Here is a 12,795-nt window from a genome sequence, read left to right as displayed (position 1 = left end):
ACCTAGCTGGCTCCCCTCGATCTCTGTCTTATTTGGTCTCGATCTTGGTCGACCTCGAGCTTAGTCGGTCTCAGGGTCTCGATAACTTAACCCCGCGCCATAGTTTGATATAAATGAGAGCCAAACCTCGACCTATCATGCTCTTACCTCGGTCAGTCGAACAAAAAGGGAAAGTCTGATTTTGACCGTATATAGATACTCCCCTCGTTTCTTGGAGAGTAATGACAAGAAACAACTTGAGCCCTCGATCTTCACCTCTATACATCATGACGTAAACTATTGATTTACATTCTAGTTTAGTATGGTTATTTAGTATAGTTCTTTACCTTTACATTCTAGTTTGATTGGTAGTTTTCTTTTGTTAAGTGTAAGAATCCATTTCGTGTTAAAAATAATATATTTTTAATTGAGTCCTTAAATTATTCATCACTTTTTGATTCAATTATCATCAGTATATCTTGGTAAATAATAGAATTCTTAAAGGGCAATTAATTTGATAGTGTTACGTTGAAAATGTGGTCTCCGGAATATGTGTTTAGTAGTGTATGTCTTATATTTAAGAAAAAATCCACAAATAACCGAAAAACCAAAAAATCGACAAAACCCGACATAAACCGAATCGAGAAAAAACCGACTTAATCGGTTTGGTTTGGTTCTAATATTTGAAAAACCGACTTACTTGGTTTGGTTTCTTTTTAGGGAAAAACCGATCCAAACCGATCCATGAACACCCCTAATTATAAGAACCAGAAAATAGATGAAAAACAATAATAATAACCAATAAATAAAGCTCGACACAATGAAAACGGAGAATAGTGTGAACACAACATTAACCACTAGTGTTCGGAGACAAAATCCTATCAGACCAGCCTCACATTGGTATGAAGTAAAAATAAAATAAAAAAAATCTCAACCACCTACCACCTACTAACCTACAACCCTAATGCGCGACCTCCACACCTTCCTATCAAGAGGCATGTCCTCGAAAATCTGAAGTCACGCCATGTTCTATTTGCTCATCTCTCCCTAATACTTCTTAGGCCGCCATCTACTTCTTCTCGTACCCGCCAAAATCAACCGCTCACACCTCCTTACCGGGGCATTCGGGCTTCTCCTTCGTATGTGCCCGAACCATCTAAGCCTCACTTTTCGCATCATGGCATCCATAGGAGCCACGACCACCTTCTCCCGAATATCTTCATTCTGAATCTTATCCATCCTAGCGTGCTCGTACATCCACCTCAACATCCTTGTTTCTGATACTTTCATCTTCTGGGTATGTGAGTTCTCAACTGACCAACACTTAGCCCCATACAACATGGTTGGTCTCACCATTGCTCTATAGAATTTACCTTTGAGTATCAGTGGTACTTTCTTGTCACACAGGACTCCAGATGGTAATAATCTCTATTTCATCCACCCCACCCTATACGGTGTATAACATCCATATCGATCTCCACATCCCCATGGATAACCGATCCAAGGTACTTATGTAAAAACTCGAATTTAAGTGTAGATAAAAGAAAAACAATCTAGGGCTTGAGAGGTTTTGAGAACGTCCTGGAGAAAGACAATTCTTCTATTACACAAAATGACAAAACTGTAAAATGAGCTTCAAGTCTCCTATTTATACAATGGGCCAAAGTGAAAATGAAACTAAACTAACACACCACTTTCAGGCCCAAATACAAAGATACACATAAATAATTTGCACAATCCCAATACTAATTGTGTTCACTATGTAACTCTGATATCCCCTCAAGTTGGAGGGTGAGCAAACGCCCAACTTGTCAGCTAAAGAATGATGAGGAGCCCCTGTCAAACACTTGGTAAAGATGTCCGCTAATTGCAAAGCAATAGGAAAGTGACTCAAAAATATTAAACCATAAGCTATCTTAGTCTCTATGTGCTTCGTTCTTTCATGAAAAACTGGATTGTGTGCTATATGAATAGCAGCTTGATTGTCACAAAAAATTGGAATAGGTGCAGAGAATGCCAAACCCAAATCTGATAGCAAACGAACCAACCAAGACAATTCAGCAACAACCTTACTTATGGCACGATATTCAGCCTCCGCGGATGATAAGTAAACTATATATTATTTTTCGGACCTCCAACTAGTCAGACTACAAACCAAGGTGACACAAAAACCACTAACCGAACATCATGAATCTGGGCAGGTAGCCCAATCGCCGTCACAATAACCAACTAAAGAAAAATTAACAGAGTTATTCAAGAAAAGTCCAGCCTCAGAAGTCCCTTTTAGGTATCGCAGAACATGTAGAGTTGCAGTCATATGGGGGACTTTAGGAGATTGAAAGAATTGTCTAAGATGTTGAACAACAAAGCAAAGGTCTGGACGAGTGTGTGTAAGAAAATTAAGTTTCCCAATAAGACTCATATACGTATCAGGCCTAGGTAAAGGCTCTCTAACATCATAGTTCAATTTGACTGTTAAATCCAAAGGACATATAATAAAAGAAGCTTCAAAATAACTAAATTCAGCCAAAAGGTCATAAATGAACTTCTTTTTGTGCAGCAGAACACCAGACTGATGATAATGAACCCGTATTCCCAAAAAAATAGTTAAGAAGCCCTAGATCCTTTATTCTGAATTTCTCATCCAGAAAGTCTTTTAATGCAGAAATTTTGGTCAAGTCATTACCAGTTAAGCTGATATCATCTACATACATAGCAAGAAAAATAGTACAGTTCTCTGATCGTCTCACAAACAAAGAATAATCATTTAAAGAATAGATATAACCTCTAGAACAAAGTGCTTGGGACAACTTAGTATACCATTGTCTAGAGGCTTGTCGCAAACCATACAATAATTTTTAAATTTGCATACCATATGAGGAATAGAATCAGTAGCTGTAGTAGAGGAAGAGACAACAAACAACCCTTGGGGAAGTTTCATATATACTTTTTCATTCAAATCACCATGTAAAAAGGCATTGTTAGCATCTAGTTGAAAAGGAGACCTTGTTTTGTTTAATTGCATAAGCGATGAGACATCTAAGAGTGCACATTTACTACAGGGGAGAAGGTCTCTTGAAAATCAATGTCTTATACTTGTGTATCTCCCCTTACAACTAGCGTTGCTTTGTATATTTCTACACTCCCATCAACCTTATATTTGATCTTATACACCCACTTGCAATCAATTGTTTTCTTCCCCTTGGGTAATTTAGTAATTTTCCAAGTCTTATTTGTTAGTAATGCCTCAAACTCCTTCCTCATGGCTTCCTGCCAAGCTGGACTAGCAGCAGCCTGAGTATATGAGTGGGGCTCAACTGTAGCTGTTGATGTAGCAAAAGTGGAGGCAGCAGAAGAGCAAGAAATAGAAGGAGGAAGTTGAACCACATAATCTTGAAGGTGGGAAGAAAGTTGATGAGATCTAGTGGATCTCCTTAGTTCAGGGAGAGGAACAGCAGGGAAAAGAACTGATTCTGATGGGAAAAAAATGGGGAAGGATGAAGGATCAAATCCAGAATATAACAAGGAAGAATTGGAGGAAGTAGGGGAAACAAGTGGAAGAAGGGAAAAAGTCCATAGGCTCATTGAAAACAGTGGAAGGAATATGAGATGGAGAGGTAAGAAAGGGAGAGGAATTAAGATGAAGAGGGAATACAGACTCATGAAAAATGACATCCCTAGAAATCGTTGAACTTAAGAATAAAAGCAGCACTATTAGACCATGAAACTAAATTTTTTGAGAAATCGAGAAATGGTTCTTGTTTTCCAAATAAAAGATTAACGATATAGATAAACGTTTTCCAGCGAACAATCTAGCAAATAAAGAGCAAAACATATTTTTCCGAAACTAGTCTAAAGGCTTTTTTACACTATTAGTACAGTTCAACTTATTATGGTAACTTATTATAGTATCCTTTTTAGGTCTTTAAGTTTGACTTTCGTATTATTCTAGGGGAATGCCCCGTAGACTTATGTATTCAAACTTATAACTAGAGGTTCATGACTTTGCTAGTGGGTTCAGTTGCCATGCATGTTAATATTAATATTAGATTTCAGTTTTCAGATAATTATTATTTTAACACTTATTTATGAATTTCTTGAATATTATGTACATCGACTTTCAGTTAGTTAAAACAAGGCTTGCTCGAGGGGTAAGGTAGGTTGAGCGCCATCACATCCTACCCCAGTCTGAGAGCGTGACAACATTATCATTATAGAACTTAAATTCTTTTGGAATAGGAAAAATACATAAGTTCCCCTTAAACTTATCCGGAAAAATCGGTTGCTCACTACTTTATGGGGATTTATTCACCCCCTACTCTTGTTCAAAATAAAATAAATGTCACCCCAAGACTATAATACCAGTCTCACAATGTGAGGTGCTTCACACACGCACCACATCATTGCCACATCAGCGCCACATTAGAGCCATATCAGCGCCGCATTAGAGCCACGCCAGAAATTATCTAAATTATGATTTGTTATCCTTTTCGTTTTTTCCATCTGTTCACATTTTTCTTACTCTTCATTTAATACACTAGTAAATCTCTAATTAATTATTAAATTCCTCTTAATTATATTTTTTCATCGAATTCTCATCCGTAGATACACTACAAATTTAAATCCCTTCAATCTCGGTTTACTCTCCTCTTTTCTGTTTCATTATCTTATCATATTAATTATCTTCAATTTTTTTATTTCAATCTTGAGCATGTACTATGATTTTTTTGTTCAATTAACCGCAACAGAGAAAATACGAAAAGATGCTAGATTAATTTCTCAATTTTCAGACCACCAAAAATTCATTATCATGTTCTTAATATGCTGAAAATGAATGGAAAAAAGAAGATGAGGCAGATGGCGAGAAAGAAAAAAATTAAAAGAAAAAAGGAAGAAGAAAGAAGATGAGGAGCTCATAGTGGGAAAGGAAAGAACTAGAACAAAAAAGAAAAGAAAGAAGATGAGGAGCAGATAGTGGGAAAGGAAAAAATTAGAACAAAAAAGAAAAGAAAAGAAAGAAGATGAGTAGCAGATAGTGAGAAAGTACAAGCTTGAACCAAAAAGAAGAAGAAAGTAGATGAAGAGCATAGGGCGAATGGAGAGGGGGGAGGAGAAAGAAGGCCGGTGGTGGGTTAAAAATATGAAAGGTGTCACCCCTACCGCGCTTACGACTCTATAACCCTACCCAACTTGCTCGGCCTCGAGGGTCACTTTTTTTTAAAATTTTACACGCTTGTATTTAATTTTCTTTTTCTTTCATATCAGCCTTTAGGGTGACATTTATTTCACTTTAAACAAGAACAAGAATATGGGGGTCGTCCGTTAAGTTGCAATGTTCAATCGAGTTTTTGGGAGTGGTTTAAGGGGAACTCATGTATTTCCCCTACGATGTCCGATTACTTGTTAAGACTAATATTTGTTCATGGGTATTGCTTTGTCAGTCTCTTGACTAAAACAAGTGAACATGTCTCTGTATATGCATCCAATTTTGGGAAATGAACAGCTGATATAAACTTATATTGTCCTTTTCTGAATAATCTTCGAACTTATTATAATAAGAATAACAATAGTATCATCAATTAGGAGAACACTAGATAAATGTTGAAGTTAATTATACTGTAAACATATTATTTTGCTTCCATTTCTTTCGTATCATAATTAACTTCCTGTAATCTTTTGACGTCAAACTTTACCTTGAGAAAAATCAATAAATGTCATAAACTTCGTAAAAAAAAAACACAGGTGCCCATATAATAAATCAAGTATGATAAATATTTTAGCCTTTGTTCAAGTAATAGGTAAATCCAAATATAGATCTCTTCCATATTTGACAGATCCCTTTCTTGGCGGAAAAGATTATGACCTCTATAATTGAGGATCTCTCGTTCATACAAAGAATTTACAATAGCATCCATAAAAGAGTCCTCGATGAGTCTTATTTAAGGGGTGAATTTTTATTCTGGATAAGTTTATTTTTATTTTATGTCAGTATATTGATATAGGTCATTTAATCAAACTATATTAAAGTAAATTATATATTTTTAAAATAATTGCCAAGATTCACTTTATTAGCTTCTGAAAAGTCTCTATCACAAATTAGAGTTGTACTTTATTACTCTCACTCCACTACTTGATCGTAACAAAATCTATGGTCCATGCATCTTTAAGAAATCAAGATGATACCTTTAAAATTAAAGTGCAATGTGAATTGAGGGGAAAAAAAAGTCAAACTGAAAAGTATGTATGCTTTTGGGCAAGTAAGAAGAAGAAGACCAGACCATTTTCCTGCAAATAAATGAAGTCCAAGATTTGGGAATCAATTTTGACTTGACTAGTAGTGTTATAGGTCTAAATATTCTTGCCCTTCTCGTCTTTACACCTCACGAGTTGTGGTTTTACACTAGTGTATATATTGTATAGAGATATGTAAAAGAAAAATTAAAGAACATATTTCCTCATCCATTTCATATGAAAATTAGTCCATTTCATACACGATAAATTGTTGATTCTACTATGTTTGACTACCCTACAAAACTAGTAGAAAAATAATTACTTAGTTCAAGGTTCAATTCATAAGTATAGGAGTATTGAAGTCAGAGTTATAAGTTTTATTATATTTAACTAGGAGTGAGCTCAAAAGTGGAGCGAGATTAAGTTAATTATTTGACAAAGTTTACATCTTTATAGTTGATGAAAAAGTTGATCTATTGATACTTCCTTAACTGTAAATATTACAAATTTATTCAACAGTGTAGGAAAAACTATCTGCTTAAAATAAGCGAATACAATTTTGAGACAACCAAAACTAAAATATAAGAGATGGAATTGTCTTTTAATTTGGGAATAGGGGAAATGAAACCGAAGAGGAGTTGCATTTTATCTTGCATTTCTTCTAATGTACTACAAAAGAGAATTGTTTACCCTTAAAATCGGATAACAATAAAACTTATAAGTGGTTTTACGTATATGTGATTTCACTTGGCACAAACTGATAAATATAAGAATTAATGCTATGAATTAACAGTAAAACAAAGCAAACCAATATGATGAACAATTATGGCCCTTGTGCTAATTGCCCTCGGACCAACTGAACAAGTTATTGAAAGTATGAACTGCACAACAGAGCTTGCAAGAGATAAAAGTGTGATTTATTGCTTTGATATGCGAGGATGAGTCCCTTACAAAATGATTAGGACCCTCTTATATAGTAGAGGAATCCTATTTATGGTATAATTATAATTATAGAAGCAAATCCCATGATAGGCTAAATAACCGGTCCTGATTTGATACGTGCCGAGATTTCCACCACGATTCTTACCCAATCACGAATATCTCGGCCTTCTGTTATTCTACCTAGCTGGCTCCCCTCGATCTCTGTCTTATTTGGTCTCGATCTTGGTCGACCTCGAGCTTAGTCGGTCTCAGGGTCTCGATAACTTAACCCCGCGCCATAGTTTGATATAAATGAGAGCCAAACCTCGACCTATCATGCTCTTACCTCGGTCAGTCGAACAAAAAGGGAAAGTCTGATTTTGACCGTATATAGATACTCCCCTCGTTTCTTGGAGAGTAATGACAAGAAACAACTTGAGCCCTCGATCTTCACCTCTATACATCATGACGTAAACTATTGATTTAACCCAAACGTCTTGTTGGTACAGTTTCCCAGGCATTTAATGCATACCAGTCGTCGGTCGGCCATTACCGGCAACGAACCATCGCTGAAAAATTATAAATACCCCCTCCTTCTATGGCTTCTGAACTTGTTTCCTTTTTGTTAATCTACGTAAGGGTCAAAGAGCCATAGTATAAAATTATGAAGTTGTATTCGAAGGTCCAAGGTTCGAGATGGTGAGGACCGATAGAAAATACTGTCCTTGACCGTTTCTGATCGGTAATCCTTAAGTGAATGTTCGAACTTGAATTAGAGTAGCCCTTAGGCTTTATGGTCGAGTGAGGACTTGCTCGAACTCGAAGTAAAAGTAGCCCTTAGGCTTTATGGTCGAGTGAGGACTTACTCGAACTCAAAGTAAAAGTAGCCCTTAGGCTTTATGGTCGAGTAAGGACTTGCTCTAACTCGAGATAAGGTAGCCCTTGGGCTTGATAGGTTGTCCCCGAATGAGAATTTGCTTGAACTCGGGTTAAGCTAGCCCCTGACTTTTTAGTCAAGTGAGGACTTGCTCGAACTCGAAGTGAAGTTAGCCCTTAGGCCTTTGTATTTGGCCGATCTGGCCTTTGTAGAACGATCGTTTTAACATATATATGGCTCTCTACTCTTTTCGGTTTTTAAGAATTTTTTCCTTTGCTTTGTCATTCATGTTCGCAAAGGTTGTAATGTCTTAGCATGAAATAGGGAACCATTCGAGAGTTCGAACAATTTGGTACTCTTTAGAGTTTTTCGAGTCTTGATATTATCGAAATAGTTTATGATTTCGCTGAAAGGTAGCCCCTTTAACCGTTTTATGAAAGAATTCGAAGGCCTATTTTATTACGGAATTCGAACGTCTCCGAGCCGTGTTAATTTGGTCGTAGCCTTTTTGGTTAGGGATTTTCCCCTTGGGCTTATGTTCTCGTTTTACTCCGAGCTTCCGAAGTGTCAGTCCTCGAGTGGAGCGGCCATGGCCTACAAAAATTGAGAGTTGCCTAAAAGGTCTTGTGATCTCGAAGTTTAAATGATTCGATCTCGTTTATTTTTCGGACGACAGTCCCCGAGCATGGGGGTAATTATCTGAACTCTGTTTATGATCGGCCCTTGATCCTATTTACATAATATATCAAAAGTATGAAATTATAAAGTAGAAATTGTTTTTCTAAGACATGAGATAATTACAAGGAAAAATACTTCTATTTATTTTTGAGAAAAATGATTACACATGCATACATGTTTTGAGCCAGGGCTCGAACACCCTATGTGGGCATGGCTCGTTCGACCGTTTGTCCCTATCGAGACTCAGTCATTATGAAGTAATTTTCTCACAACAAAGTTGACATCCAAAGGTAATGCCTCCCAGTAATCGGGGTTTGTTGTAGGGAACCTCGAATGCTGTCTTTCACACCAATTCGTGGTCGGCCTTCGATTCTAAGTTAGCACGATCCGTTGTTGCCTCATTAAAAACCTTACCGAAAAACCCAATTGGGATAAAAATGGTTCAGGAGTAAAAGAGTGCAACGCGTGCTTTAAGATCCAAAGCTTCATGTCGCTCCTTGTCGACAACCTGTAAGTGTTAGTCGAAAAATAGAAAGAATTGAAATGGGGTCGTACCTTCATTTGGATTTTGGATGTTTAATGTGACCTTCCTCAGTACCAAGTCCCCGTGAACTTTGACCTCGATCATTTATCCTCTCATTCCATGCAGAATCTCGCCCAGATCCACTGTCTCTACGGTCTTCGTTATACGGTTGATATCAATCTCTATTTAACCTCAGTTCTCGGTCGATATCTCTCTTGATTCTATCTACGTGCCTGATAGGATAAATGGACCCTATAGGGCCCCGAAATTGATCATCCTCGATCCTGACCTTTAACTAATACCGATTATGTACATCGACCCAAGTGACAGCTGGATACTCAATCAAACTTTGCTTCAATTGTTGTGAAGGTATGAAACTCCGAATGTTGAGACCTTGAGTAAAAGCTTGGACAACCCAATCATCGGTGACCGGTGGCAAATCCATTCGCTCCATTTGGAATCGAGATACGAATTCCCTAAGCATCTCGTCATATTTTTGTCTTACTTTGAAGAGGTCCAACTTTTTGGTAGCGACCTTAATGGCTCCGGTGTGTGCCTTTACAAAAGAATCTGCAAGCATAGCAAATGAATCAATAGAGTTAGGTGGTAAATTATGGTACCATATCATAATACCCTTCGATAGATTCCTCCGAATTTCTTTAGCAATACAGATTCAATTTTGTCATCTTCCAAGTCATTTCCCTTAATGGCGCACGTGTACGAGGTAGCGTGCTCATTCGGATCAGTCATCCCGTTATACCTAGGAATCTTGGGCATACAGAACTTTTTGGGAATTGGCTTCGGATCTGCACTTGGGGGGAAAGGTTTTTGTACAAACTTTTTAGAATCTAGTCCTTTCAATATTGGGGGTGCCCCCGAGATTTGGTCGACCTTGGAGTTATAGGTTTCCACCTTCTTATCATTTTCTCGATCTTCCTTTCCCCTGCCTCAATTCGCTTCGTCAACTCTTCGAGCATTTTTAGGATAGCAGGATTTGTCTCTAATTCCTTCTCATTCATTTTTCTTGAAGCTGACTCGACCCCGTGCACGACTACTTGGAATGGCTCGAGTTCGACTATGCTCGGTGCACGATTCTGATTTTGGAGTTGCACTATTGCAGCTTGTTGAGTCTGCAACATTTTGAATATCATTCGAAGGCTAATCCTGCCTTCTTTACCGCTCTGTTCGTTCTGATCGGCTGTTCGAGCATCTCTACGAATGTTATTTTCAGGACTGATGGTAGCTGACGTAGATTGGGTCCACGACCGGATCTCCATCGGGGTTGACCGGAGGTACTCAATTTCCTAGGGCGGCTATATTTTCGTTCTCGCCATGAAGATCAAGGCCATTGTCTGTGTATGTGGGTACTACTTGGGAGTTTGACATGTTGATCCTGGAATCGAGACACTTCAAAGAAAAAGCGTAAAATAGTGTGTTATGAAAATTGTACCAGGCAATCACTATTATCCTTAGCTCCACGGTGGACGCCAAACTGTTTACCCTTAAAATCGGATAACAATTAAACTTATAAGTATTTTTAAGGATATGTGATTCACTTGGCACAAACTGATAAATATAAGAATTAATGCTAGGAATTAACAGTAAAACAAAGCAAATTAAACCAATATGATGAACAATTATGGTCATTGAGCTAATTTCCCTCGAACCAACTAAACAAACTATTGAAAGTATGAACCGGGCAACAGAGTTTGCAAGAGATAAAAGTGTGACTTATTGCTTTGATATGCGAGGATGAGTCCCTTACAAAATGATTAAGGCCCTCTTTATATAGTAGAGGAATCCTATTTATGGTATAATCATAATTATAGAAGCAAATCCCATGATAGGCTAAATAACCGGTCCTGACTTGATACGTGTCGAGATTCCCACCACGATCCTTGCCCAATCACGGATATCTCATCCTTCTGTTAATCGACCTAGCCGGCTCCCCTCGATCTCCGTTTTATTTGGTCTCGATCTTGGTCGACCTCGAGCTTAGTCGGTTTCATGCTTTCGATAACTTGACCCGCGCCATAGTTTGATATATATCGTAGCCAAACCTCGACCTATCATGCTCCAGCCTCGGTCAGTCGAACAAAAAGAGCCCGATTTTGACGGTTTACAAGAATACTCTACTAATTTGTATTTTCTTATGTCTTATTATTGTTGTAAAACAATTTTCATAGTCAAGATTTTGATATCATGGCCATCATATTATTTACACAGAGTTTAGTCTCTTTCCAACTAGAATTTAATTATAGTTGATAATAATTCAAATAGATTACCAACGGGTAAAAAATGAAAAAAATAGAAAATGGAATTGCGAAAAAGAAGGAAAAATAACTAAGACAATGAGGAAAATAGGGAACCTTAAGCATAAGGAGAAATTCAAAAATAGCCATATTTACACTCAATTAAAAATAGTCATTGTTTCAAAAGTAATCGAAATTTAACCACTTTTTATGTAAAGATAAATTTGAACAAAAAAACTGTTCAAAATCCGGAAAATACTCAAGTATAATATACTGGAACTCCAGTATAATATACTGGACTTCCAGCATATTATACTGGAGTTCCAGTATAATATACCGGTCCAGCATAATAGGCTGAAAGTTCATACACAGGTGCTCCAATCTCCAGTATATTGTGCTGGAACTTTCCGCGTGTTAGAGTTCTAGCATAATATGCTGGAAGTTCATACATAGGTGCACAGATCTCCAATTTATTATGCTGGAACTTTCCGTGTTGAAGCAACATAGCGGCTATTTTTCAATGACTTTGCAAATGCTGGCTATTTTTGAATGACCAGTCCGAAAACTGGCTAGCCCGTGCTATTTTTACTTAAGCATAACAACGAAAATGGTCTCTTTGTTGGAGGGGGCATTTGCATTTATACCCCTTTTTTGTGTCACATTTTAACTTGTGCCCGCTTTGCAAAAAAAAATTGCAAGCGTACTCGCTTTTTCGCATAACTTCAGCACACAAGGCTGAAGTAGCAAAGGCAATCACGCAAAACTTCAGCTAGAGCTGAAGTTTTTGTGTTGTAACTGGAAAACTTCAGCTCTATCTAGAGCTGAAGTTTTTGTCTTTGTAACTAGGGAATCCCATTATCAAGATGTTCTAGTTTTTGATAACTCATCCAACTTTAGTTTACCGTTATTCGATTTTATGTAATCGGATCCATCGTTCAGTTCCATCTACTGTGTACTCTGTTAACTTTCGTGTTTTAAATATATCAAGAGCTACGTTTCATAGCCAAAAAAAAAGAACTCATAAGAGAAAAGAAAGAAGAACAAACTCCATGTGCATGTGAAAGAATGAATTTGAAACTTACTGTTAAAGGCTGGGTTCCTTGTGCAGAAACATTCACGGTATGAAGTAAATTTCCAGCAATGGATGACGGAGTTGTGTTTCCAGACAATGAGGAAACTGGTTTTTAATGTTATAATAATCCAAATGGAAGTTCTCAGTATATTTGTTTTAGCTTCATTAATCAAAGAGAGCAATGTTGAAGTCATCGTTGTAGAAGAAGAAAAAAGAAAATGAAGGAGGAGAAGGGGGAGGAGAAAGGGAGCTGAAGTTGTTT

Source organism: Nicotiana tabacum, chromosome 18 (assembly GCF_000715075.1).
Source record: "Nicotiana tabacum cultivar K326 chromosome 18, ASM71507v2, whole genome shotgun sequence".
Taxonomy (NCBI): Eukaryota; Viridiplantae; Streptophyta; class Magnoliopsida; order Solanales; family Solanaceae; genus Nicotiana; species Nicotiana tabacum.
The sequence above is the reverse complement of the archived record's forward strand: the minus strand, read 5'-3'. Positions refer to the sequence as shown.